The 26,661-nt window shown below is 42.9% G+C and overlaps 2 long non-coding RNA genes across 5 annotated transcripts in view; both read right to left on the bottom strand.

The window, feature by feature from the left end:
* Positions 1–14,632, bottom strand: part of LOC110078401 (uncharacterized) — a 29,123-nt gene extending 14,491 nt beyond the window's left edge. For 2 of the 3 annotated variants that reach the window (XR_013538222.1, XR_013538224.1), the window contains exon 1: positions 13,237–14,632. This is a non-coding gene — a long non-coding RNA (uncharacterized LOC110078401). The remainder of the gene's footprint in view (positions 1–13,236) is intronic. The other variant, XR_013538225.1, reaches the window with a different exon arrangement.
* Positions 14,633–19,637: 5,005 nt separating this feature from the next.
* Positions 19,638–26,661, bottom strand: part of LOC140701904 (uncharacterized) — an 85,314-nt gene continuing 78,290 nt past the window's right edge. For both annotated transcript variants that reach the window (XR_013538227.1, XR_013538226.1), the window contains exons 3-4: positions 23,622–23,673; positions 19,638–20,423 (exon numbers count right to left, since the gene is read on the bottom strand). This is a non-coding gene — a long non-coding RNA (uncharacterized LOC140701904). The remainder of the gene's footprint in view (positions 20,424–23,621; positions 23,674–26,661) is intronic.

Genomic DNA, 26,661 nt, shown 5'->3' with positions numbered 1-26,661 from the left:
TGGAGAGAGCAATGATGGAGAAGGGAACAGCTAGATATTCCCTGCTCACATATTCGACCCAGCCACCAGGAAGGGAAAACCAGAGTAGAGCTTTCCTTTGCATGGCACATGCCCAGCAGGGAAAAAAAGGTATGTCTCCTTATCCCTCCAGAGTGAGTTTTCAGTACAAAAAGGCTATGGGGTGATGACTACATAACCAGTGAAGGCTTGTAGCCCCAACGTCATTGAGCTGGTAAATCCATACCAATCTTAGTCTGAACTTTATAGTAGCTATTCAAGGAACTGAACCTCTTTTGAGATAAGATTCAGCACATTGGATATGTCCTGTAGAATTTGCACTAAAACTGGAGCACCTTAACTGCTCATGGAGCATGGAGGCATCAGCATCCCCTTCATAGTTTATGAACACTTGACACATATTCCCTTGCCAAACTATACCACTTGCATTGGCAAGAGAGGGTAATGACGTGGAAGCATCAGGCACATCTAAACTGGAGGTGTCAGAACTGTGGGCTTTATCCCCCAGGTTGTACCCTTGAACTTCAAGATCCAAACTAGATCCTGAGGCTCCTTCAGGGACAGAATGCATGAAGTGTATTACTTACTTTGTCTGGAATGTTAAAGAGTCCAAAAAAGCACACTCAGGATAAGCCGTCAATGCAGCTCCCCAGGAACTGAGCTCCACAATCCCAGTGAATTGAGATTATGTGGCCGAATCATGTTAAAAACATCACAGATAACTAGCAGCAAGAACAATTCCAGCTTGGAATATCTACTTCTCTACCTGAATGAGACAGACTTTTTTCAATGGTGAGAAGTGCCTGGACCAATGTATTAAAAGTTTGATCTCAATTCTGCTTTGAGTAGTACCTTAGCACTAATGAGAGCAGGATACAAATTGAATGAATGAGTGAGTGAATGAATGAATGAGTGAGTGAGTGAGTGAGTGAATGAGTGAATGAATGAATGAATGAATTCCTCCTTCCTGTGCCAGATTTTTTCAACAAATTATTTTCAGAGTCCTTCTGGTTTTGAGAAGATAGAGGACAAAAGCAGTAGCAATAAAACATTCCCTCCATCCCTGCCTGCTAATGCAGGACATCGGAGCTCCTAGGTAATTTCTTGACTGTGGCCGTAATTAGAACGGTCAATATGTGGCCGCTTTATTGACTGTGTAGCTTTTAAGCTGGTCAAACTGTAAGTGAAGGGAAATGGGCGTGACTGGACTGCCAAGTCTGCTAAACAAGGGCGACAGGGCATTTGGCTTAGAGAGACACCTTGGGAAGGTATTGTGAAAGCGAAGAATAGGTTATTTTCAGTTCTATTGAATTATCTGCAGGTGATATGATCGGAAGCATGAGGACAAAACATGTCCTCTACCACGCAGTAGATGCATTGGTCTCTCTGAACTGTGATGTGACGAAAGGATTATTCATTCTCAGTTCCAGCACATTATAGATCGAGAAGTTCTGAGAACTTTTATCAGCATCAGGCTGAGAAAGTGTCCTTTCTCACCTGGTAGACCAAGGGCCTGTTAATGCATGAATCGATAGGGAAGCTGTTTCTTCTAGACCAGTGGCTCACGATCTTGGATCACCCAGGTGTTCTTGCCCCAACCGAAACAGCCAACACAGCTAGTGGTAAAGGTTTCTGGGAATTCCAGCTCAAAAACACTCGGTTGACCCAAACTAACTTGGGAACAACTGTTTTAGAGTGTTCCACTGTAGGCACAGGATGAAGATTGACCACGTGGACCATGAAGAAAGCTTTCCTTCAATTTTCTGGTATCAGAAAATTAGGCTAGGCTAAATTCTTATGAACAACATGCTAGTTTTCCTCTTGCAGAAGAGTAATTGGCAGAATGATTTTCAAAGCTATTTCTCTACCTCACACTCAGGGTGCGGCAAGTGAGGACTGCAGTAACCTTTCCAATCTTCTACAAGGGATGCCAGGTTTAACTTTTTCTGAAGGAGCTAATCCTGTCTCCCCTTTGGCAGGTCGCTACCAGAAACTCATAGAACTCAGAGAGAAGATCAGGATTCCCAGCCCCCTTGCAAAATGTCTCCCAAACTCTACCCCACTTCCCTAAAGCGATAGCATCGTTGGTTGCTGAACTAAACTGTAACTCAGTATCCCCAGTAGTTGAATGTGCCATTCTCTGCCATGCACACAAATTTTCTTCCTCTGAACACAGAAAACATCCCAGTCCAAAAAGGGGATAGAAAAAATATATACTGATTTCTGAGTTATTAGCAGCTATACAGTGTAATAACATAAAGAACCTTCTTTTAGACATACATAGTATTGGAGTTATGGAAGATAAATTCCAATCATTAGTCAAAAGGTTTCTCAAAGTTAGAGCATACCCTCAATAAACATCCTCCCTCAAACCCTTGTATGTCTATCCTTCCTGGCGCAAAGTTAGTCTTAGCAAGCATGGGAGCTACCCATTGTCCACATGTTCTGCTCTATATTTAGCAGCCATGAATCCTTTACCTTTTACTTCCAGTGCAAAAGAAAAGAGAAAATGAAGATGCATGTCTTGCCACTTACTCTAGAATTCTGCCTGCTCACTTTCTGTGCCTTCCTGAGGATTATTTTCATGGCCCACTTCCTCTTCTCTTTCTAAAACTACTTCTATGACCTTAACTCCTTGCAGGAACTGAGCAAACCTAGAGCTGCGATCTTTCAACTTAACCTGCAATCCAGGTAAAATGTCATGGGCCACTTAATTCTGCTGGTGGCATAAACGGTCTTTAACTCTTCAGTCACTGTGAGAAATGTGAAAACCTGATTCAAGATTTTGAAAAATGTAAAGCTGGAGGATATTATATTTGATGTCATTGTGATATATCCTGGAATATATTGTGGCTTTTTGTGGTATCATAAGAACTAGATTCTTTTTTTAAAAAGAGGAAGTGGAATTTCCAGGATTTTTCCTGCAATGCACTCTAACAGCAAGTCATCACTTGGTTGGATCCTGCTCACAATGCTATAATTTGTCTTTGTGAACTGGGATGCAGATCTTGTGGAAGAAAATCCCACCTGGGCTTAAAAAACAAAAAGATTCACAAAACGAACCTTACCTGTCATGGCTCAATCTGTGCCTGCAGAGCAAAACATTCTTGAAGGATTTACAGACTTTACACCATGTTCGCTGTTTTGTGCAAGACCCAGGGAAAGCTAGGAGGTTGTACAGTTATCTCCCGTGATGTAATTCTAAACCATACAACCTACTACCTCAACCTGGATACATGCAAGAAGTCAAAGATGTTGAAGGGGAAACAACTCTGCCCTTCCAGAACCAACAAGACCAGCAGGTTTGGACTGGGAACATGACTGACCTCCAGAAACAGATCAAGGAAGGAAAGTACTAGATGGACTCATGCCACCGAATATTAGATCAACAGAAAGCATGCAGGAGGCAACTGAAATCATGCATGAAGGATTTATCCAGAGAGGAAAAGAGCCAGGTGGTAAAGAGAAGAGAGCCAAAAATCAGTAATTAGGAATACGGTGCCCAGACAAGAGAAAACCATCACTTTTGTTCTGCTGGCCAGGCTTTATTTCATTGTGTGGTGGCCAGTTCAGAATCTTGAATCTGGCCAGTTGAGAGCACTTCAGTCACAGGGACAGCAGGATGGATCCCCAATGGTTTTGTCACCCAGGATTTTGATGCCTCCAGAGCCTAGTTCTAGCAGTGGGAGCTAAAATGCAAAAAGTAGAGTTCCTGACATTAATCTAATTGTTTGCATGTTCTAATTTTACCCCACCTTACTCTCCCATTTAGCTCAGCAGACATCTCATATTCATTTAAAAAAATAATAATATCGGGAACAGTAAAACATAACAGCAGATATCCTATTGCTTAGCATAACAAAATGTACAACATTCAGTCCATTCCTTGCCAATAATTATAGAGTCGCTGCTGTAATTCTTGAGTGAACACCAAACCTGCACAAAGCAAGTGCAACAGCAAAGCAAAGCAGAACATCAACAACAGTCAGGCATCTGGAGCCCCCAATTTAGGAAGGGTGTTCCAATATTTCAGCCTAGGCTCACAGCTGGGTACAACAATTTCTTGCACTCCGTCATTTACAACAACACCATTGTGACATCCTGAATGGATAAAAAGCTGGAAGGGCACCAAAATGAGGATAAGCTTTTCAGGTTTCCAGATTCCAGACAAGATGTTACAAGACCAGATTTTCATGGGACAAGAAGAGGGTTAGAAAACCATGACATGATGCTGAAGTCACAGATTTGGCATGCTATCCCAGGACAGAACAGAGGAGAGATCTTGAGATCGCAATTGCTTATACAACTTTTTTTTGGTATCCATTCAGCTGGACTAATGAAAGCATTATGGACTTTGAAATTCTATTTCTCTTTAGTTAACATGGCCATTTCTACTTTTGGTGGATCTTGAACTTCCAATGTTAGAATAAATGACTATAAGTTGGAAGTATCACACCTGTGTGATGATGTAAGGCACCCTTTCCTTCATCCGTGGGGAAACTGACAACCTACAAATGGATTCTAAGCTTCTAGATGGTGCAAACATTTTACATAGGCGGGAATGTATCATCTGTAGATGTTTACTATGAAACTGTTGGCCTTCCAAGAGGTTGCACACTCTATATTTAAGCCCCCACATGTTGCCTGATATTTCCAGTGTAGGGCCTATTTGAAAAACCCATGGATCAATGCACAACTCACATACATGATTAGGTCCTCCAGATGTTTTCCCACCTGTTTGCAAATCGGGCACCCCATACCTTTAAGAATTTATTATAAATGCACATGAATGTTTATGCTTTTGGAAACCTGTTTTTTAAACACACACAAGATTCACCTAACGTACTCAACCCCCTCATTTGGCAGATCCCCTTGTTGATTTTAAGCTGCTTTTAGTTCATTTTAACCAAATTAGTGCTATTATAGATAATTACGAAGCTAAAATGAATATGTGCAGTCATTTAATAACAATGTAACAATGATATCAAGAACGCGTTCGTAAGTAACGATGGGAGTAGCAAAAGAGCTGTACAAGGGCATCAAGAGTGAGAAGCAACTACTCCATTCACCTATTTAGGGGTTTCCCTTCATTCTGAGAGCCTCTCGGCCCAACAGAAATGACTATTTTGACATATTAGGAACTGGTAAACTAGAGGTATAACCATGTATTCAGATTTTGCTAGGAAAATTCTGTCCTGTAAGCAGAACTGCAGCCGTATCCACTATACGCTTAGCTGGAGGATGGGTGTGTGTGGAAATCACACAACCGTAAAATATATAACTGGCACCAAGATGGCACACTACTCACAGCAACCTTGGAGACTCCACCAGTGCCCACTAAGGAAGGTTTGTTCCAGCTATGGAACCCTACACAAACGGAGCCAAGAAACGTAGGACAGAGATGAGCCTGGAGCTCACATTTCTGTATCATGACACCACAATGACTCTGAAGTATCCTCACTGTAAGGCCTCTGCTGACATAGGTAACACAGTTCTGCTATTGGAAGTCCCCACCGAGCATATCTGCAGTCTAAAAAGCAAGAAAGGAAAGGTCTCACAATGCAGGATGCCTTCAAGAGGACACACAGTCCTCATTGGAATGAGGGTTTAGGATCCATAGATCACCACCCCACCCCTGACCATGCCACATCTCATCTCATTTTGGGAAGCTAAACTGAGTCGGCTTGGTTAATTTTTGGGTAGGAGACCACCAGGGGAAAATCAGGGATCTCATTGATGGCTGCGGGGAAGAATGTCCTATCTGAAATACTGGAGATGCTCTGCCCGTCAGAGTTGACAAAACTGGCTGAGATGGGCCAGTGTTGTGGCCCATTATATAGCAGCTTCCTATGTTCCTAGCCACTCAGGAAGGGAGAGATGCTGTTGACAAGCAAACCACGGGAGAGGCCAGGACCTATAATACGGATCCATGTGTTCCATCCACAAATTATTCATCATTGTTCTTTCTTATTCTCTACCAGATGGTCTCCAACAGATGTAAGATACATCCTATATCCCATTCTATGATGATCATGGGAGAGACCTCTCCATGAACAAGAAACAGTGTGTAACCTCTGCTTCTCTTGGTTGTTCTTTCATAAGTTTATAAACCTTTTCTTGCAAGCTCCCAGCTATTAAAGATGTCCAGATAAGAGAGATCATACCTGCTCTCCTCCTGTATGTCAAAGCATACACACCTTGCTGAGGCTGTTGAGCCATTTTTGAGATGGTTTTACAAAACCATAGTTTTACAACCACCAGAGAATACACTATTTAAGAAAATTAAAAGATTAAGCAGTTGTATTCAGCCCTGTATTCAGCCATGTAAATGATTGGCCACTGTATGAACGGAATACTGTGTTGGATCCACCAGGAATCCTCTTACAGCTTTACTGCCAGTCAAAAGAGACATGCTGACTAAATGAGCGAATGGTCTGTCACAGTATAAAGCAGACCATTGTGTAAATTGTGTCCAGCCTAATGCTCAGCGTCCTCGCTATATTGCTCATACACACATTCAGTTCTTGTAAGCATCACCTGTACACCTCTTGTCTTGCTTCTGAGACCACCTGCCATGCCATCTAAAGGGTTCATCCTTCTCTCATCCAGAGTTCTCCCAGATTCCAAGTAGCTCTCTCAAATCTAACTAAGGGTCATAAACCACCACTGTCTACATGCAAGGGCCAACCTACAGACACCTGGGAGTGACATGCATTGAACAACATGGCAACGAGGTGGAATCATCTCATTTTCCCAAAAAGCAGCCACGTTTGAGTTTGCATTATGTGGGAAGATGCTAGTCTTCATGTTGCAGTCTTAAGCCAAGTGAAACAGGACCTTCACTACCACTGTTATCCATAGACAACAACTAAAGCAAAAAATCATCAAGGCTTAAGATAATAGAGGGAAGGAGATTGAGAGTATGAGATTGAGAGTCTAGCTTCCCCCCAACTCATTACAACATACTACTCAAAATCCATCCTCCTATGTGATTTCTTTTAACACATCCCAGTTGATCCTCACAACCCGAACACAACAGAGACCTAGCAGAATGGGCTTGCTTCTAGGAAAGAAACACCTGGTTTTCTTTGTTGTCTCAAGGGAAACAGACATGACAGAGGGAGCAGCCACAGCTCAGTGGTAGGATCCTTGCTTTACTGTGCATTGATCACATGGTTCAGTATGGATAACAATGATTTTGGAATGTATTCCAGTTTGGTCTCCAGAGTGATTTTAATCCCACCCTGTTTGATCTGTTTCTGGATGACTCAAACACATTGGAAAACCAAAATGGGTATTACTTCTAAATTTTTTTTCCATTCATACAAATGAAATTTGTGAAGTGTGAGTGAAGGTCCCGCCTCAAGAATGGTCAGCGTAGAGCAGAAGAGTGGTCCAAATTCAGCCTTTTTGGCACATGTGGCCCCCAGGGGCCCAACTCTAGAACCCAAGCCCTCCAGCACACCCACACTACAATAAAAAATATTTAAAGTCCCTTTGTGCCTTCTAGAGGGGCATGAGAGCACTTGTATATTGTTTGCGAACCCCCAGAACCACTAGATGGCACAAGTGGGACTTTTCAGTTAAAACATTTGTTTTTAAGAAAAATACTTTTAAAAAAATATTTTGAAGAAAAATATTTTTGGAGGTGGGGCACGGGAGCAGCTGCTGTCCTCCAAAGGTCCAGGAGGGAGATTATAGATCGTATCAACCTTGATGAACCAATAATATTGATCTGAGATATGCTGACCCCAAAGGGTTCTGTTACTGGCATCTTCTTTCTTTGATTAAAGCTAGTTTCATTACATTGGAAGAAGCATAATCTAAGTAGCATTCTGATTGTGCAACAGTATTTCCCCACACTTATTTCAATACAACCGTGTGAAGAACAGCAACATGATGGTAGTGGCAAAGCTGAGATTTGCCATTCTTAAAAAGCATTTTAAAAAATCCATATTTTGTGCATTGGCCAAGCAGACACATACCTATAGACACAAGCTTGTGTAGGATAGGAGCACAAGTTCGGATCTACGGGTTTGTGGCAACCGGCAGAAAGATCTTCTTTTTCTAATAAAAAGAAATAACCCACTTCTGGAAGTGAAAATACAGATCTGTTAGAAATGGTTCCCCCCCCCACCAAACCTGTGACATTTTCAGGGCATGTCGGAAACAAAGGTACCCAACTGATGTTCATTTTGATTTCCATAAGGGGAAAATGACAGATTGCTTCCACTCAAGAAAAATCCTGAAGATGTAACAAGACTCTAAAATGTAGCCAAACACATAAATCAATGCCTACATATAACAAGCATCTAATTGCAAAGTCTAACGTTGCCCTGGTCCTCTCTCACACACACATAGTTCTGCTCAGTTATCCCCTGCTTGATAGCTTATAGCTGAATGTGTTTGCAAACCCAGTGCGGAAAAGCTTTATGTTATGTGCCTATAATGTTAAAAGCCCATGAGAATAGCGAAAGTTCATTTTTTGTAAAAGTGAGGTCCCTGTTGGTTCCAGGTGAGCTTTCTTAGAGAGGGCATTGTGTTCTATGGTGTCCCAGGAGGCTGAAAACTTCCAATGACAATGAGGTGGTATGGCTACTCCAGGTTTGAGTCTTAACTTTACAGGAGCTCTCCAAAGTGCTGAAATGATAATAGGGATTGAGTTCCGTACCATGGACAGCTTCTGTAAAGTTCAGATCCACGTCCAGGGCCATTCACCACCCCAGATATCAGGGAGCTACCAGGATGGAGAGCCACCATTGGAAGGACTCTCTCTTGAGTGGTCCCCCATTTCTCATGCAGCAAGGTAGGGACACAGAGAAAAGACAAATATAGTCTAGCACTCAAGATTATGTGGCCTGCTAGGTGGCCAAACCTCCAGTCCTTGTAGACCTGCAGCCACAAAGCAGGGCCAATGGACAACATTCTGTTTGGCAAGTCACCATCCAAGCTAGCCTGGCCCTGAGTTTTGCCCCAGCCACACATGTGTGCTGTTTGTGTGCCTTTTAATGCTCCTGTAAGTTTCAGCCAGGGCTGGCTAGAGATAATGTACTACCTGATAATGTACTACCTCCACCTTACCTCCATCCCCCATCTTCCCATCTACAGAAGCAAAACTGGACGGGCAATTGAATTGTACTTGATGATCGGATAGTGCCCATCACTGCACCCGACAGCTACAGCTTAATCTAAGGGGATGCTGGCCAGGCCATGTGGCATTCACACCTCTCTATGTACACCTCATGTCTCTGTAAAGGCTTCATATATAGCCCTAGGAAAATGGTGGTGGCGCTAGCCAAGGAAATGGCTAGGAAAAGCTTTTACTGCTGTTCCCCAACAGATCCTTCCTGAATCAGCTGCTCTGCCTCATTGCAGTGGGAGTGCTAACTGGAGAAAAATTATCTTCCTATTGTAAACTGGTGTGGGAGTGGTATGGGTCATTAGAGAGAGCTGATCGTTAAAGCTGACATCAACATATGTGTTCCAGAGATGTGATTCTGATAGACGTTCAATTCTGAGCAATCATACTTGCTAACAAAGCCTATGCTTACCCCCTGCCCACCAATCACAAAACAAACCATTTGCAAATTACAGGAGGTGTGACAAGTAGACATCGTTTGGCACTCAAATTATTTCTTCTAATAACATGCTATCTGTAACATAGTTTGAGGTGCCGTCCTGGATCCTTTTTCTCCACCAGCCCTCTACACAAGTTCTTGTATCATCAGAGTAGGCGATGGGGTTTCCCCATTAAGTCTTCCTCTCTCGCCACATAAATGAGACACGCCCTATTAGGATTTGAGATACGATGACCTAATGCTCTAGAGTAAGACACGGCAGGCACGCAACACCACATTGCAGAAGAAGAAGGATATAGTTGAACAGCCAAGACAAACAAAGCAAGATAGATCTGCATTGCCCTGGCCTTTGCCGGTTAAACTGAGAGTTTGCGGGGGTGGGGGGGTGGGAGGCGGGACTCAGACTACAGTCCTTGTGAATCCATTTGTGAACTGCTGGTGGAAGCTTACGAAGGACCAATAGAATCTGTCTGCACACTGCATTTTTGGACAGTGATTCCGCCTTCTCCCAAGCAACAGGAGAACACAGCAAACTATGGGAGAAAAGGCCAAGCGCTAGGATTTGTATCAGGGTGGGGGCACAGCAGGCAGATAAGGTTGTGGTTTGCCCTGCCGGATGAAGAGCAGCTTGGAGGACTGAACCGGGAAACCCAGCAGGTCGGCTTAGAACCTGCTGCCAAGAAAGAGGAAATACTTTGCTGCAAAGAGAAGACAACAATGGAAGGCAGGTGGGGTGCCCATGCAATTTTTACACCCAGATGCAAATTTAGAACGAATTACTGTAACTTAAATAGGAGTGTGATACTTCTCACCAAGACTATGAATGGGCAATCTACGGGCTGCTTCAGCTGCTACCCAGATGCTTACTACCCAACTTTAGTTGATGGGCAGTGTTGGGTTTCCAGCATGCCACGGGGCAACTTCCCTTTTTTTAACAAGCCGTTAGACCAGAGCTTAGTCTTTCCAGTGGCCATGAAGCCTTCCAGTTCAGATTTTCTCCAGGTGAACACAATTTAGGTGGCAGTCAGGCAGGTGGAACTCCCAGAATGGAGAATTCTTGGCTCTGGAGTCCAAATCACAAGCACAAACACACACACCATGTCCCTACTGTTTATGTTTTCTTATATTTGTTTCATCAGAGACAGAATAGACATCCTTCAGAGGATGCTTCTTAACAGAGGACTGCAGGTTGCAAAGTAGGCCACTGGTAAAAATTTTATAGGGAATTTAGAAACTATGCTGATCAATATATGATTTTTTCCACACTTTTTTTTTTATTGTTTCTTGAAAAGTCTATGATCTGTAACAGGCCTGTTCCCTCCATGCAGTGAATGATGGAGAATAATTTAACAAGGGGCCACTTCAAAAAAGCCCCTGCTCACCAAAAGTTAGGGAATTCTTTTGCTTTAAAAAAGAAACACAGGGGCCAGAATCCTGTTGGACTTCTATATTTGTGGATGAAGCTTAATATGAATGGCACCAAAGCATGTTGGATAACTGATATGGTGCAGGATACACGCTAGGCCTGTGATGGGCGTGTGACTGGGAGGGTGAGTAGGCACATAACCAGCACCTCATTGGGAAGATTTGTGAAGTTACACGATTTCTTTTCCATGAGTGTAAAAACCCCCAACAGGATTTCTGCCAATAATATGACAGGAAAACATTGTGAGACAGTTAGGATATAAATACTGTCACCAACTTTACCTGCTATTTCATAGCATTTTCACAAGGGAAAAAATGCTGTAGCTAGTCCTTGCTCTGGAGAATGTATTTTTACAAAGCATTTTTGAAATTTTAGCATTATGCCCTGCAAGCTGGCAGCCTGCATATTTGTTGAGGGAAACGTCCCATCATCTCTAACCATCATGGCTTAAGTTGATGGGGATTGTAGTCCTACATATCTGGAAAGCACCAGATTAATGCCATCTGGCAAGGACGTGAAAAGCAGAAGGCGGAGTAAAACGATATGATGCTCATGTTATGGAAACAAATCACATTGTCTGCATATCACAAAGAAAGCTAATCTTCCCTTGCCTTTATCAGAAGTATATTAATCTACAGGATTTTAATTTTTTTTAAAAAAAATGTCCCTGCTTGAGGTGGAGTGGGGGGTGGGCAGGAAAACTCAAGTATGTCTACATGTGTCATCTTCATTCTCCAGAACAAATAACGCTTCTGAAGGATTTCACAAAATACTTGGAAAAAACGCTCAAACATACCGGCATGCTGAGGAAGGAAATATCAAGCTCAACCCAACAGCTATTCCTAACTAGAGCAGAGCTACCAAATTATCTGCTGGACACTTATGTCAATCCCACTACTTCAACACACCCACTCTGATTCAGATTAGCAGTTGAGTTTCAGCTTTTCACTAAGTTGCACTCATTCCTGGATCGAAATGTGAAAATACAGAAGTCATAAGAGTCTGCAAATGTCTCTTTGCTATCTCCAAATGATGACCTCTACAACCCCAATTATCTCTGAAGCTTGAGAACAAAGAAACTATGCCTAAAAAATTGTGAGAAAAGCAACAAGAATAAGCTAAGTTCATCATACTTTGAAATGTAGCGTTCATTCACAAAGTAGCCATTTTAAAAGCGTTTGCATATTAGATTGCTTAACATTCAATTTCCTCCCATCTAAAGGCTAAAAATCATGTGCCCTGTGAACGAGAACATTACCATAACAGGGTCTTAACATTTTTGGTGCCAATTTAAGCGCGGAACAATGAGGAAGGACAGACTGATTTTTTAGAAAGGAGATTGTGGAGAAGGATGCCCTTATTTACTACACTTGCTTCATCTCAAAGTGTGACACAAGTTTAGATCCACGTGCTATTTGCAGAAATTCAAACAATAGGTTGTGCGTTGTGTATCTAAATGGAAGCTGCCTGCAACGATTCTGTGTTTTGGCAGTCACAACATTTTCCCTCCTAAGATACTCGTTCTGAAACGTAGTTGAAAATTGATTTTGAAACGTAATCCTCCACAACACCGCCGTACACAAATTTCATAAAAATGCCTATCTGTTGTTTTTAAAAGTCAAACTTGAAAAATTTAATTGCTATGAGGCACAATTTAAAAAAAAAAAACACCACCCCAGAAACAGAGGACTTTATTAAACATAAAGGAAAATTCTTGTTGAACGTAGGCCGCCATCTTGCTAGGCCCAAACCTTTGACGAATATATTTGGAAAACAGCAAAAATCTGTTGATTTTTTTTTTTTTTTTAAATGTCAGTTTTATCTAAACAGATAGGTCAGGTTTTGGAAAGGCATATTCGTTGCTCATTATCATTGTCTAAACATGTAACAAGCAATCTGAATGGAACAGATAACATTTCAGATCTGAAGTCCATTCTACAGCCACACGGAAACACAAACGTACAGCCTTGACAAGGTTCGCCTCCAGGATAAGGTGTTTCCTTTTTTAAAATACACAACAAAACAGGATTGACAAGACTGGGAAAATCATGCAAATTTGAACACTACCCAATTAAGCATCCAGAGGCGCATAGCTGCCATCAATAGACATTAGAGAGGAGGAGTAACGGTCCACCCCATCTCTTATAACTAGGATGGTGGAGAATTAAGACACAGACACATTCGAGGAAAGGTAATAAAATCAAAGAACATTACCTGTCTCCATATTGGCTCATCAATTCTCCACTGCAAGTTTTTGACTCCTAATACTGATGGAGGAATAATTGCTCCAGCTGCCAAGATGGTTTAAAAAAAAAAACAAAAAAAACAACGAGTGCAAGGAGAAAAATCTTCCATTGAGGTGCTTTTGCGAGCGCTATTCTCTCTCTGCGCCCCAGCAGGATTCTTGGCTGCCAGTCCAACCTCTTTTCTCTTGCCAAGTTTTCAAAATGCCGGTTTTGCCTTTCATTTTATTGTTCCTTTCTCAAGCACTTAAAACCACGCAGCTGCTAACGGGGGGGGGGGGGGGGGGAAATAAAGGGGAAAAATTGAATTTTGCTTCTTTAGACCACCCATGGGACCGAAATCAATTGGCACCTTAAAAAAAAAGACATTTGGGGCATGGGATTTCTCACACTGGAGATCCTGGGATTTATTTCCCCCCCCCCCCTTGCAAAATGACCAGAGATGTTGCACCCAACATGTCCAAATGGGTTTGCCACCATAGTTACGTAAGGATGCAATGATGGTGGGGGGCGGCTTCTTATATGTCCATTTTTGTGTGTTCTCTTCCTTCCTTCCGTCTTCCTTAAAAGGATGTAGTATAAAACCGAAACAAAAGTGGAGATGAGAAAGAAGTCTTTTTCTGTTGTCTTTAATGGCTGCTTACAGTATTATGTCGTTCCGCCACCCCTGAGTTTGCCTCTGCCGATGATACGCCTCCCAAATTAGCTGAAATAGGGAAGGGATTCTTAAAATGCGAATTGGAGATGGAAAGTGGTCCAAACCTCACTGGCGACTGTAAGTAAGGCAATATACTTTTTTTTTTTCCTGAAAATGTATAAAAATAAATAAATTCAATTTAAGGAACACACAGTAGTAAAATCGAAAAGGCTGAAGTTGGAGAAGTATATTTGCTCAAGTGAACAAATTCTGGTGGTGTTATTGTTGTCGTTTGGATGTTTCGTGATACTTCCATAGAAGAACGATAGCAGTGGACGATCCTTGATGAGAATTTCATATTTTTCTACCTGCTTTGGGACACCAAATAAACATTATATTTCTTGTGCCAAAAAATCTTTTAACTCTTGTGGGTTCGGTAGGGGAAGACTAGCTGAATTCTTTTCTAACTTCACAGCTGTATTACTTTAGAGAGGGTGGACACAGCAAACAAAGTCCATTTATAAAATAAAACAGATCTTAAAAATAAAACAACTGGAGGGGTGGAGAAGAGTAATCCAGTGAACACAAAAGAGACACAAACGAGCAGGAAAATTCAGAGGATTCACATTTCATTTGGACGTCTACTGTATAACGGTGGTGATTCTTGTTCTTAACACATTTGCAGGTCACTTGGAGGGGCAGCCCAAAAGGTCTTAGCCTCTGGAGAAGAGAAGACATTCAGTGGCCAACCCATTGGGAGCAGCTTTTCAGCAGGAAAACAAAATAAGACCAAAAAAAAAGGGGGGGGAAGGCGAGCGAAATAAACTTTCATCTAATTCATTGCAAACATTCACTTACCGAGAATATCATAATAGTGTTTCGAACCGAAAAGCACCCCCTCTCTGTCTCTCTCTTTTAATAAATATTTTCAGCAAACTTTCTTTTTTAATAGAAAGAAGCAAAAGAAAGAAAGAAAGAGAAAAAGAAAAGCAAACCAAAATGTGGTAGACATATTGTCATTTAGGGAAAAAAAAGAGAAGGAATTTTAAAAAATAAATATAATAAGGTATGGTTTTCGCAGGGCACAGATGCCAATTCAAGACATATATATATATATATTTATATAATCCCGCATAATCCCTCACCCACCTTTCTAAACTCCGCTGCAGTTCCTTTTAAACTGCTTCCTGCTCCAAAATGTGGAGCCTTCTTAACTACAGAATGACAAGCAACATCTGTTTGTATGGAAGCCAACCTCTAGTCCTGGAAGGGAAAGGAAAAGAGAGAGGGAGGGAGGCAGGGATTGGGTTCTTTATATTTTTCTCCCTCAAACTCTCTCTGCTGAGAGCATTCTGCTTTATTTATTTATTTATTCGTTCATTCATTCATTTATTTAATTATTTCCAACGCAGCGCAAGATTCGGAGAGCCTCTCCCACGAAGCGGTAAACGGTTTTCCCTCCAGTCATTTCGAGATACAACATTTCCGAGGGCAGAGCACTGCTTAAGCCAAATGCAAATTTATCCCTCATGGTTAAAATGGAACTTTTTGTGTTTTTTGCACCAAATACCTTCTACTAAAACCTACACCTTCTCTGCTATCAAGCCACTCCCTCGTCTAGGGATTTTAATCTTCAGTTGTCACATTGTAAAAATTTAGGAGGGGTAGGGAGGGTAAAAAATGGGAAGGTTTGGGTAGAGAGGGAAAAGAGAGATGAAAAGAGGATCTTGGCAAATCTCCTTTATTTTACAAACTCTGTTCTAAAAATAATAATTGTTTTTGAATCCTTTGTACTCAAATATATTCCGAATTATTTAACACATGGCAAGCTGCTTCGGATGTGGTAGCATATCAGGGTTGGGGATGGGTGGGAGGTGAGACAGCTATTTCAAATGAAAAACCACCAGGAAAAAAAATTAACTCTGTTGTGATTTCTTATCATGAAAAAGTATTGATCCCCAATACACCCGCATCCATTTTTCCAGGAGGCAGGAGATGAGAAGGATGCATACTTCTTAAGCAATTCATTTAATCCAGTAATTGAACCAAAGAACAGGAGACTCATTGGAAAAGGGTGATGTTTTGAAATTAAAGGAATGTTTTATTAAAGGGCGGTTTGTAAGGGCAGGGGAGATCCACGGACACCCCCATGTGTGCACATGTACACACACACACAGAGAGAGAGACACACACACACACCTCCCCACTAACATTTTAAAAAAGATGTCAGACAAGTTGCTAAGGAGACTTGTACAAACTCCGAACAGCAGCATATTCTCCTGCCCTTTCCCCCCTATATTCCATCTTGTATTCTGATCACGCTCCACTGCGACACCACAGCACCAATCCATTGCATTAATCTTGGCCTTTAACGTGCTGACTGGCAAAGCAAACTGTGTGTATATATCATCTTTCAAACTTAACAAGTTAAGAGAGAGGCATGTGCAGGAAGACGGAAGCCGTTGCAGTGGCAGGGGGGAGGAGGGGCAAGAGGTGGAAGCAATAGAGAAGACTGCCTTAATTCTGGATATTATTATTATTATTATTATTATTATTATTATTATTATTATTATTATTATTATTATTATTATTATTATTATTATTATTATTATTATTATTATCGTCATTGTCATCATCGTCATCATCGTTGTTGTCGTCGTTATTACTATTTTGTTATTACTATTATTATTACTATCATTATTAATTATTATTATTATTATTATTTAAGCAGCCAAGCTTAATAAGGGAATAACAAGAACATGTTAGATGGGCATAAGGTTCCATTTCTCTCTCTCTCTTTCTCTCTCTTCTTATAAAAGATCTCACATTCCGTGGCAGATGTTGAGAGCATCTGAATCGGTGCCAAATCTAACAATGTAGAACGGCTCAGCTTCTATCGCCAGTGTTTTCCCAACTGCAAAACGCATCTCCTTCCCGCCCCCACCCCCACCCCCCCCAGTGTAGTAAAACTGGGTTTATCCAACCCAGAACAATCCTCACCTCCCGCCAACTTCTAACATCTTGATCCTTTTCGATCGTAAGCCAGCCACGTTGGCCCTTGAGATGGAGAAGTTTACCGGGGGTGTGGGGAAGAGAGGGACACAGGGGAGCATTTACTGTAAAAAAAAAATAATAATCAGAGAGCGCAGAGGCTGAAAACTGAAGGGTGGACGCTCCGGAGGAAGGCCGTGGGTGCCTTCTCTGAAAACCCTTTGCAATCCTTGTCAAGCACCTCCAAGCAATAGGAATATCAATGCTTGGGGGGGGGGGGAGATAAATACTTGGATTCTCTTTCTTTTCTTTTTTTTAATAAGTACGTCCGGGATCAAATTAACATTTTCTTTCAACCCACAGTCACAGCCAGCTTCTCTTTCCTTTCTTCCAGCCTTCCTCTCCCCTCCCCTCTTTCTCTTTCTTATGTGTCAGGAATTCTTAATTTTTCCCTTTCAATTGCAGTCAAATAGGGACTGGACATGAGTCTGCTCCTGGGGTAACAACACAGGAAAGATTTCACTTTTTAAAAAAAAAATATAGTGAATGTCTCCTTTTCCTACCTCCTCAGCATCTCCCTCCAGGCAACTCTACATACTTTTCCAAGATGCTAGGGGTTCAAATTCACTTGATTAAAACCACTTTCAAGGGCAATGTTTTGATAACATGATAACCTCTGAAGTTTAGTTGAGCACAGTTCCCCCAGATCATTCCAGAAGGAAGCAGTTATGGCCTTGCACAATGGCTTTACCACCAAATATCTTAACACATCAAAAGAATATCACGGTGTTTCCAGAAACAATATCCTTGTCAAACCTTTGGCCTTCACTATCCAGTGGCAAATTTCCATGCCTGCATCCTCCTCCTGTTGCAATCACAGGGTCGTTTTTTCGTTTGTTTGCCTGTTCATCTTTATGATGATGCATTCTTATGATTGTCTCCTGGAGAAATAGGTGTTGATGTGCCAGAAACAACAACATCAATGATTTATATTGTGCTTTACACCAGACACACACCCAACACCTATGGCTCCAAAGTGAACAGATAGGTTTTCAAGTCATGTCTAAATCTGTCCAACTTTAGCTCCATGCAGAGGTGCTGGAGGAGATAATTCCACAGCTCTGGAGTCAAGTTCAAAAATGCCCAAAGCCTGGAATTTGCCACCTTAGTCCAAGGGACCAACAAAAGTCCAGAATTTGCAAACCAAGTCCTCTTAAGAGGAATATGCCATGCCACGAACTCTCCTAAATAATTAGGACAGGAAGAACATAGGGCTTTAAATGTCAGGACTGCTAAACCAGAAGCTTGTGCCCATCTCTAGTCAGGGTAGAGGTTTTAAAATATAACCTTGACCTGATAGGCAGACAAAGCAATGTCATATGATCATAGAAAATATAGGAGTTCTTTCACTTGACCAAGCCAAGCGCTCCCATCTAGGTTAGATGGAAAGAGACATCTGTAAATAGTCAGGGGAAAAGAAATGAAACTAGCAGCAGCCTTCATCATCTTGGACCTCCAGCTTGAAACTGAGCCACTCCTACTGTTACTACGCCATCACAAGTATTAACAGGATCAGGAAATGATCTGAAGATGTCCAACATCTGTAAATATCCTGCACACATGCGATCATAAAGTTTAATGGCGGGATTGAGGAAATGGCCAGATAATGCACTGAAGGAGCAGGAGGCTGTTCTAAATTTTGATGCTAACCAGTCTAGGTCAGGGTGGTTCTTCAGATGGGGGACCACCTGCAGACCAGATGTAGGCTGTTTGGGGCACCTTAGAGGAAAGGCAAGGAAAACATATATTGTTCCCCACATGCACATTCTTATAGGGACCTGCTCCTGCCCAAAATTGAATGATATAAGAGTTTGCAGTACATGCATTGCCTCTGTGAAGTATGGCTGAAATAACACATGTACTTTCAGGCGTGTTGTTATCCAGACCTTAAGGAGAAGCAGCCGGAGGGTTTAAACATTCACCACAAGTATCCAAACTGTATCAATTTGCTTGTAGTATTTTGGCTAATCCTCAATGTTTTCCTACCATTATGGATTTTCAGGAAAAAAAATTTTTAAGGAAGGAGAATCAAACAGTAAAGAAATACTCGTGGAAAAGTGGACAGAAACTGGAGAGAAACAGATGAACTGACATGAACAAGCAGAGACTGCTGTACTTAACCATTCAGTGTTGGCATCTTTCCTGAGGCTCTGGGATTTTGACCAACTTCAAGCTAAACCCCAAAGCACACTAGGGGAGGGGGGGATTTGGAGCAGGACAGCCATTCAAATGAAGCATGGCCTGTCATCCAGCAGCCCTTCAAACAGAGGACTGTCCCTCCTTAAAGAGGACATGCATCCGCTCTTCATGCCCCTCCACTGGCAGGGGAGTTGTTGTGAGGTTTTGGAAGGCACACATCTAATGCAAAGTCCCCTGTGTGGCTTGTAGAGAGCTCTACAGGCATAAATCCACCATTCCTGCCCACCATACTATTGTTGGTTGGTTGGTTGGTTGGTTGGTTGGTTGGTTGGTTGGTTGGTTGGTTGGTTGGTTGGTTGGTTGGTTGGTTGGTTGGTTGGTTGGTTGGTTGGTTGGTTGGTTGGTTGGTTGGTTGGTTGGTTGGTTGGTTGGTTGGTTGGTTGGTTGGTTGGTTGGTTGGTTGGTTGGTTGGTTGGTTGGTTGGTTGGCTGGTTGGCTGGCTGGCTGGCTGGCTGGCTGGCTGGCTGGCTGGCTGGCTGGCTGGCTGGCTGATTGGCTGATTGGCTGATTGGCTGATTGGTTTAAATTTTATTTTATTTTATTTATACACCACACCATTAGAGCAAAAGCATGCTTCTGGGCAGTTTGACAACAAGTTAAAACATCTATTCCATGAAAAAAAAACAGAAAGTTCAAAAACACTAACAGCATAAAAACCAATTTCCCAATAACAGGAGGATAGGAGGTAAATAGACTGTCAAACATGCTCAGTATGAAAGGCCTCCCTGAAAAGGAATGTTTTGAGTTGTCTTCTAAATGACATAAGGGAGGGAGCCAGGTATAACTCCTCTGGAAAATGATTCCATAAGGCTGGTGCCACCATGGAGAAGGCCCTGCCTCTGGTAGAGAAACAAATGCCCTTAAATGCTGGGTTGTATGCAAAGGGAAGGGGGAGCCATCATGCCACTGTAAGGTGCCTTGGCCAAATGTGGGTCATGAGGGAATTAATTGGAGGGCCTTCTGAGGGCCCCTGGGTGCAAATGCACATCTGGTCCTCCAGAAGTTGCCCATCCTTGCTTTGATAGTTTCATGGAAAGGAGAATTTCAGAAGGTAGAAACTGTATGAGAAGCCACGCCTGGTGAACTTCCTCCCCTCTGTATAACTCTTAAAGGGAGAAGAGACCTCAACCTCTTTTGCATATGGCAGCTCTGACTGCACAATAAATCTCCCTTGTGCTCCACTTATGATTTATCCCTATGATGGATCTGCCAAGCGATAAAAGGTGTTCTACTTACTCCTTCTTTTGCCATCTGATTTTGGAGTCCACGCCCTGTAAAAAACAACACATGTAATGAATTCCTACAACCATTTAAGTCTACGAAAGAAATCCAGGAAGGGGCGGGCCACATTCAAAAGGCACTAGCTTGTTTTCTAACCTGGACAGTGCTGTCCAAGAGTTGCAAGGAAAGGAACACAACACTGAAGCTCTCCCTTGTATGGGTTGCTGTGATGAACATGAAAAGAGCACTCTAGGCTTTCTGCCCTGTTGTGGACATCTGAAAGCCAACTGTTCAGCTGCTTTGAAAAGTAGGACAAGACCCACTTATGCCAGTGGTTCCCAACCATGGAAAACCCAGATGTTCTTGGACTACAACTTCCAGAAGCCTTCACCACTAGTTGTGCTGGCCAGGATTTCTGGGAGTTGTAGTCCAAGAACATCTGGGGACCGAATATTGGGAACTACTACTCCAAATGAACATCTGGTCTGAATCAGCAGGCCTCTCCTGACGTTCTTCTGAAGGATCTCACCTCCTTCTTGACCAAAACAATAGCCAAGTTTATGACAGCTAGGAAGGAAACAGGATTAACTGCAGCAGTACAATGACAGGCAGTGTTCATAGTTCTTTCTGCCTATACATGGTGATGGAGGACCAAGCAGAAAGATGAGAAGATAGGGGAAACCAACCCCATATTAAACTTCTGAGGTTTCAGAAGCATTTTGTAAAATTTGAGAGCTGAACATCCTCTGTGGATTGCTGAATATTTGAGAATCGTACCTCTTTCCCCCCCTTGCTTGCCCAACTGATTTTGCAGTTCCAGGCTGGAACAAACAGGAAAATAGTCAGGCCCCCGATAGACAACTACAAATAGCTAGCAGCTGGTTTTGGACTGCTGAGTTGCAAGCCATGAGGGTCTGCTCTCTATGTGATGGACTGGGATTGAGGGCGCACTTTCATAAACAGAAGCAGTCTTTTCGTCTGTGAAAGAGACCTGGATCCAGAGCGGTGTGGGCAAATTTTGTGGGGGGTTGAATTTTTGTGATCATCTGCTCCTCTTGCACATTCCACCTTCTACACAGCTTGGGAAGGCTTGGGACTCTCCCCCAATCCTTGGAGGTCTATTTCCAGGAAATATCAGAACTGGTGGGCATGAAGAGACGCTTCCAGCATCTCATTTCCCATTAGCTGAATTTTCATTCAATCAACGGCAAACCCAACCCATCCGTCTCCTGAATTTATTCGATGTGTATTCTCCTACATTGATTTGCCCCTGAAACGGGCAAGGTTGTCTTGAGACTCAGCGTGTTTACAAAGAAGTCATAATCTTTTTTGAAAAAAAAAATCAAAATGGCCCGTGTGACTGATTACAGCCAATCAGTGGGATTTAAGCTTTTTTTCACAGGGAGAGAGCAATCCAGAATTGCACACATCTAAAGGGTTTAGATATGCAAATGATCAATGCCCTTAAAACCGCCCCCTCCCTTTCTCCAGAAGGAGGTCCAGGAAGGCAGCCGGAATCAAGTCAAGAAGTCAGCAATAGACAGACACAAGGTTTCTCTCACTCTTCCCTCCTCCACCACCCTCTCTTCTCCAAGGGGCCGCAGCCACTGCTTCGCCGCAGTGTAGCTTTTGGCTCTATGTCCTCTTGCACCAGACAGTGTCTCAGCCCCGCTTGCAAAAAAATAAAAGCATAAAATAAAATCTAGGTCACCTGAATGTGTGCCTGCTTGCGTTTTCTTAAATGAGACCTCCTGCCGGCACCTCATGCACCAGCGCTGGGATGGCAATGACTCAGAAATAGCCTTGCTAAAGCTTGTATGCTGTGGGGTTGGGCTGGCACAGACACTTCCAGAGGAGATGCGTCTGGAACAAGGAGGGAGGTGGCTGGCTGGCTGGCTGGCTGCTTCTGGCAAGGTAGCTCCCAAGCTGCCTACAGATGGAGCAGAGAGAATGGGGAGCACCAGTTGTCCATTACTGGCAATCAGAGAATTGCTCCAGAGAGACTATGCTTTGAACTGGCAATCAGGAGGGAGGGGGTATTGATTTCGTTGCTGTCTGCTAAAAGGAAAGACGAGGGGGAAATGAGGAGGGCACGGGGCACATGGTCTAATTTCTCCCTGAGTGCACAAAAAAGGTGCAGAGAGTGGTACCAGCTGCACGGTTAGCATTTTAAAGACTCCCCCCTTTAAAATATACTAATGATAAACAACCACAAGAAAACAAGCGTCTCACCCTCACACCTAGGAGGACGGGTGTGAAAGTGTGGGTTCAAGAAATCTGCAAAACTGGAGGGGGGCACCAGTGCCTTGCATCTCACCTCTCTGGGATCAGGATAAATTATGCTAAGAAAATACATGCCAATGGCTTGATTTACATAATTTGCATTCATTGCATGGCTTCTTGGCACAGAATTTGGGTCTGCTTGGCACAGACTGTCGCATCAGAAGGCAGGCTCTGGAGCAGCTCCCAAAGGTCTAAATTAAGCCTCACTCTACCTGCAAATCTTGGCACCCACATTCCAACATTTATGTTACACAGAGATGGAAGCCCACAAAACCTCCCAACCTTGTTTGTTTGTTTGTCTTGATTGGGGTCTTTTTTTTTCTTTTAAAAAAAAACGGCACAGAGCATTGTGCAGTCCTACAGATGAACAAGCTTCTTCTGGCATAAAGCTCCACCCGAAGATGGAGGCTGGAATCTCCAGAAGCTTAGGCCAAACATACCTTGTGGGTTTTTTAGGTGCCCTAACAGTTTTGCATGTTTTTATTGCAGTGCTTTTACTGATGTCGGATTCAGTGTATATTCAGATGCAAAGGCCTTAACTTCTCTATTTGTAGCCTTAGTGCTTATGTTGATGTAGATGTTCTATTTTGTAAACACAGATTTCTAAAGCTTGGGATAATGTTGTGAAATCGGAGGAAGGATGTGAAGAGACTCTCTAAATTCCCGATTCATCCTTTCTCTATATGATGAGGCAACTCAAATCAGGAATTTTCAAAAAGTCCATGATTTCTCACCTCCATCTCAAGAGCAAGACAAGGAGCTCATCAAGATATTTCCACAAGAGGTCCCTGTGCAAAACTAGCCACCTTTCCCTCTGAGGAGCAAAACTCTCACATACAAAATAACTGAATGATTGGTCTCAAACAACTCATCTGATGCTTCTATTTCTCCAAAAACCCTAGAACAAAGCAGAAACCACACTTATGTGCAATTTGTGCAAATACAATTTTCTGGCTAATTCTTACCTTAGTCTCTCACTGGTGGGAAGAACAATCTTGCAGCTTCTCATCCTTGCTTCTGTAAACAAAAGAAGCAAAGATTAAAATCACTAAATCAGAGGTCCATTTTCTGGACACCCCTCCAATGCTCTATCACGGGGTTTTCATTCCCTCTGGTCCTGGCACATCCAGGAAGAAGTCACTTGCGGATATTAGTGGCAGCAATTCTAAATTCAGAGCCTGACCTTAAGTGTGGCAGCACAGTCATGAAGCAAGCTTGCCATGCACACTGTGTGCAAAAAATGACAATAACTATGGGCTAGTTTGTTTTCAATCACCTGATGCTGAAAATACCCATGCAGAATCCACTAGATAATTATCTACTATTCAGCGAATGACAGACAGGACCCTGCTGTCACTCCTACCTCTCTTGAAACCCAGATATGTTTTTTTATATTTCACAGGTTCAACCTTAACTGGGCAGTCATGAGAACTAGAAACATGGGTATGGGAGAAACCGACCATTTACGTTCTCAATGGAGAAACATAAGACTCCAAACATTGATCCACCCAGCTCTGAATATCATCCACACAAACGAGAAAAAATGTCTCCAGGAGTTCAGACAGAGATCTTTCCAACCTGTACCTGAAGATGCTGGGGGTTAAACCAGTGGGGTACGGATGTAAATCATGTGCTTGGAGGTCCCCCTCTTGGAAAGAGTGTTCTAATGAAAACCGACCTGGAGCAGCACTTTGTCAATGGCAATGCACATCTCATTCATCCTAGTACAGCCTCTCTAATGGCACCCTAACCTTTTCCCCCAGTTATAAATGAAACCCAAGAGAATGGCATGCCGAAAGACCGATGGAGACCTCAATCCAGCTGCATCAAATTTGTTCCAGAACAGGCTGTGGTTTCACTTCCTCCCACATTCGCCGACAGCGGTGACTCAGAGATCCACAGCAAAGGCCGAGAAAACTTTGCTGGGACTTTAAAGGAGCAGCAGACGCGATGCCTCCCTGCCCCTCCCCATCACAACACACTTTCACTCTCAAAGAATATTGTTTCAATCAATTCCCGTTTCCATGCACATTGCTGGATTTAATAAAAAAAAAAGGGGGGGGAAACCTCTGCTGATTTGACAAGCGAGCGTTATAGCTGCAAGTTGATCGGCAAGCCAAAACATGCACTCGCTCATTCATAATACTGAACTCTTCGGCATTAAACAGCCGATTAGCGTGAATGAAGTGGGTGTGTAACTTCCTCAAAATCCTCCGGAGACCTGTCAAAGCAACGCTACCGCAACACAGCTCTCATAGCAAAGAACGCAGATCACAGGTATAAGTGAAAGGTGTTGTGTTTCTATGCCAAGACCAGGCTGGGCTATGCCTGAAAAAGTTTGTCACTGAAGTTTTGTTGAGGGAGCGCCACCCCATCCTGAAAATGACTGATCTTCTCCATTTTTTTTATTTTTTATTTTTTTGCTCCTAAGCAGGATCAGTCCTGGTTAATACGGGGATCGGTGACTGGAGAGGGGAATTTTGGATCCTTTGGTCTGCCAGTGCAATAGATGCTTCAGTCCTTTTGCTCATCTGCACCCTAAGAGGAGAGGAAGCACCCATTATTGGGTCAAATCCTTAAACCATCTCCTTTAATATTTCTGGTTCTGATCGGCAGCAGCTCTCCAGGGTTTTAAGCAGGATTTTTTTTTGTCCTCATCCGGGAAGATCCCTGGTGTTCCAGGGTGATCACATGTAGGGCTGGGATTTTTGGGTGCTTTGGACAATAATTCGCCATAGTCAGTCTTGACTGCAAGCAGCTCAAGTGCTTCTACCCCTTGAGGCAAGAAGCTGTAGTACTTCCCCCACATTGCTGTCATGCCTTCCCCTGAAGAGTGGCCACCAGGAAAGCTAGCAAACTGCCACACCTGATGCACCTTACCGAAATGGGTCTTGGGAGGTATTTGTTTGTTTGTTTGTTTGTTTGTTTGTTTGTTTGGTTGGTTGTTTGTTTGTTTGGTTGGTTGGTTGGTTGGTTGGTTGGTTGGTTGGTTGGTTGGTTGGTTGGTTGGTTGGTTGGTTGGTTGGTTGGTTAAATATTCCACCCCATTAGTGGCTCATCTGGGAGGTCACCCAGGAGAAGAGCCTCAAGGGGAAGACTTTGAGGCCAAGCTAAATCTAGCTCAGCCCAAACTTCCTGCTCCTGTGCCATTGATGGCTGAGAAATTTCATTCTGAACAGGAAGCTCACCAGAGCTAGGCCTAGCTCAACCTTAAAGCTTTCCAGTTGAGGCTTTTCTCCTTGAGTGAGCTACATTTAGGGGTCTGGATGTCAGGTGGAACTCCCATAAGAGAGAATTATGGGACTGGCGGGCCTTGTCCTTCGAGAAGCAAAGCAGACATATCCACAGCAGATGTTGAGGGACTCAAGAGGACACAAATGGCCCATTCAAAGATGCTAACTCTTGAGTGCAAATAAAACAAACCAGCAGCTCTCGACACTTCAGGAAATGTGCGTTATTTATACAAAAATTCACCTCAGAAATGGAGACGGAGGGAAAAGTTCTTGCTTCCTTGAAGAAGAGGAGAAAAACTGGAGGGGCTTCTCATCCTCATACATGAGCATAAGCAAGGATGTCCATGCATCCTGCAGATAATGCCAGCACCATCATTAGTCAGAGTGATCCAACTGCCTTGAGCAGCATATACTGCAAAGTGGCAAAAACTGGGAGTCACACACCCTCCCAGTTCCCTTAACGTGGCCTGCTACCATAGCAGGTGTCAAAAGCCCTATTTTTTCAAATCTGGTTCAACCAGCAGTGCAAAGAGTTTCTGCACATGGAGCGATGGGCGAGGATGCTTTGTTCTCAGGCATCAAAACGTCTCAGGCAGACCCGCCCTGTTGTGAATTGTCAGGTGCACAGCCAACACAGAATGCTTCCTTTTTTAGCTTCTCCCTCTGTCAAATCCTGTTCTGGGAAATCTCTTATGATGCTTCTATCTTGCTTTCAGTGCCAGGTAAGGACAGGAAAGGAGTTTCCTGGATTTGACCACTTCCACCTTTCTGC

Source organism: Pogona vitticeps, chromosome 8 (assembly GCF_051106095.1).
Source record: "Pogona vitticeps strain Pit_001003342236 chromosome 8, PviZW2.1, whole genome shotgun sequence".
Classification (NCBI taxonomy): domain Eukaryota; kingdom Metazoa; phylum Chordata; class Lepidosauria; order Squamata; family Agamidae; genus Pogona; species Pogona vitticeps.
Note: the sequence above shows the minus strand (reverse complement) of the source record. Positions and strands in the feature narration are given on the sequence as shown.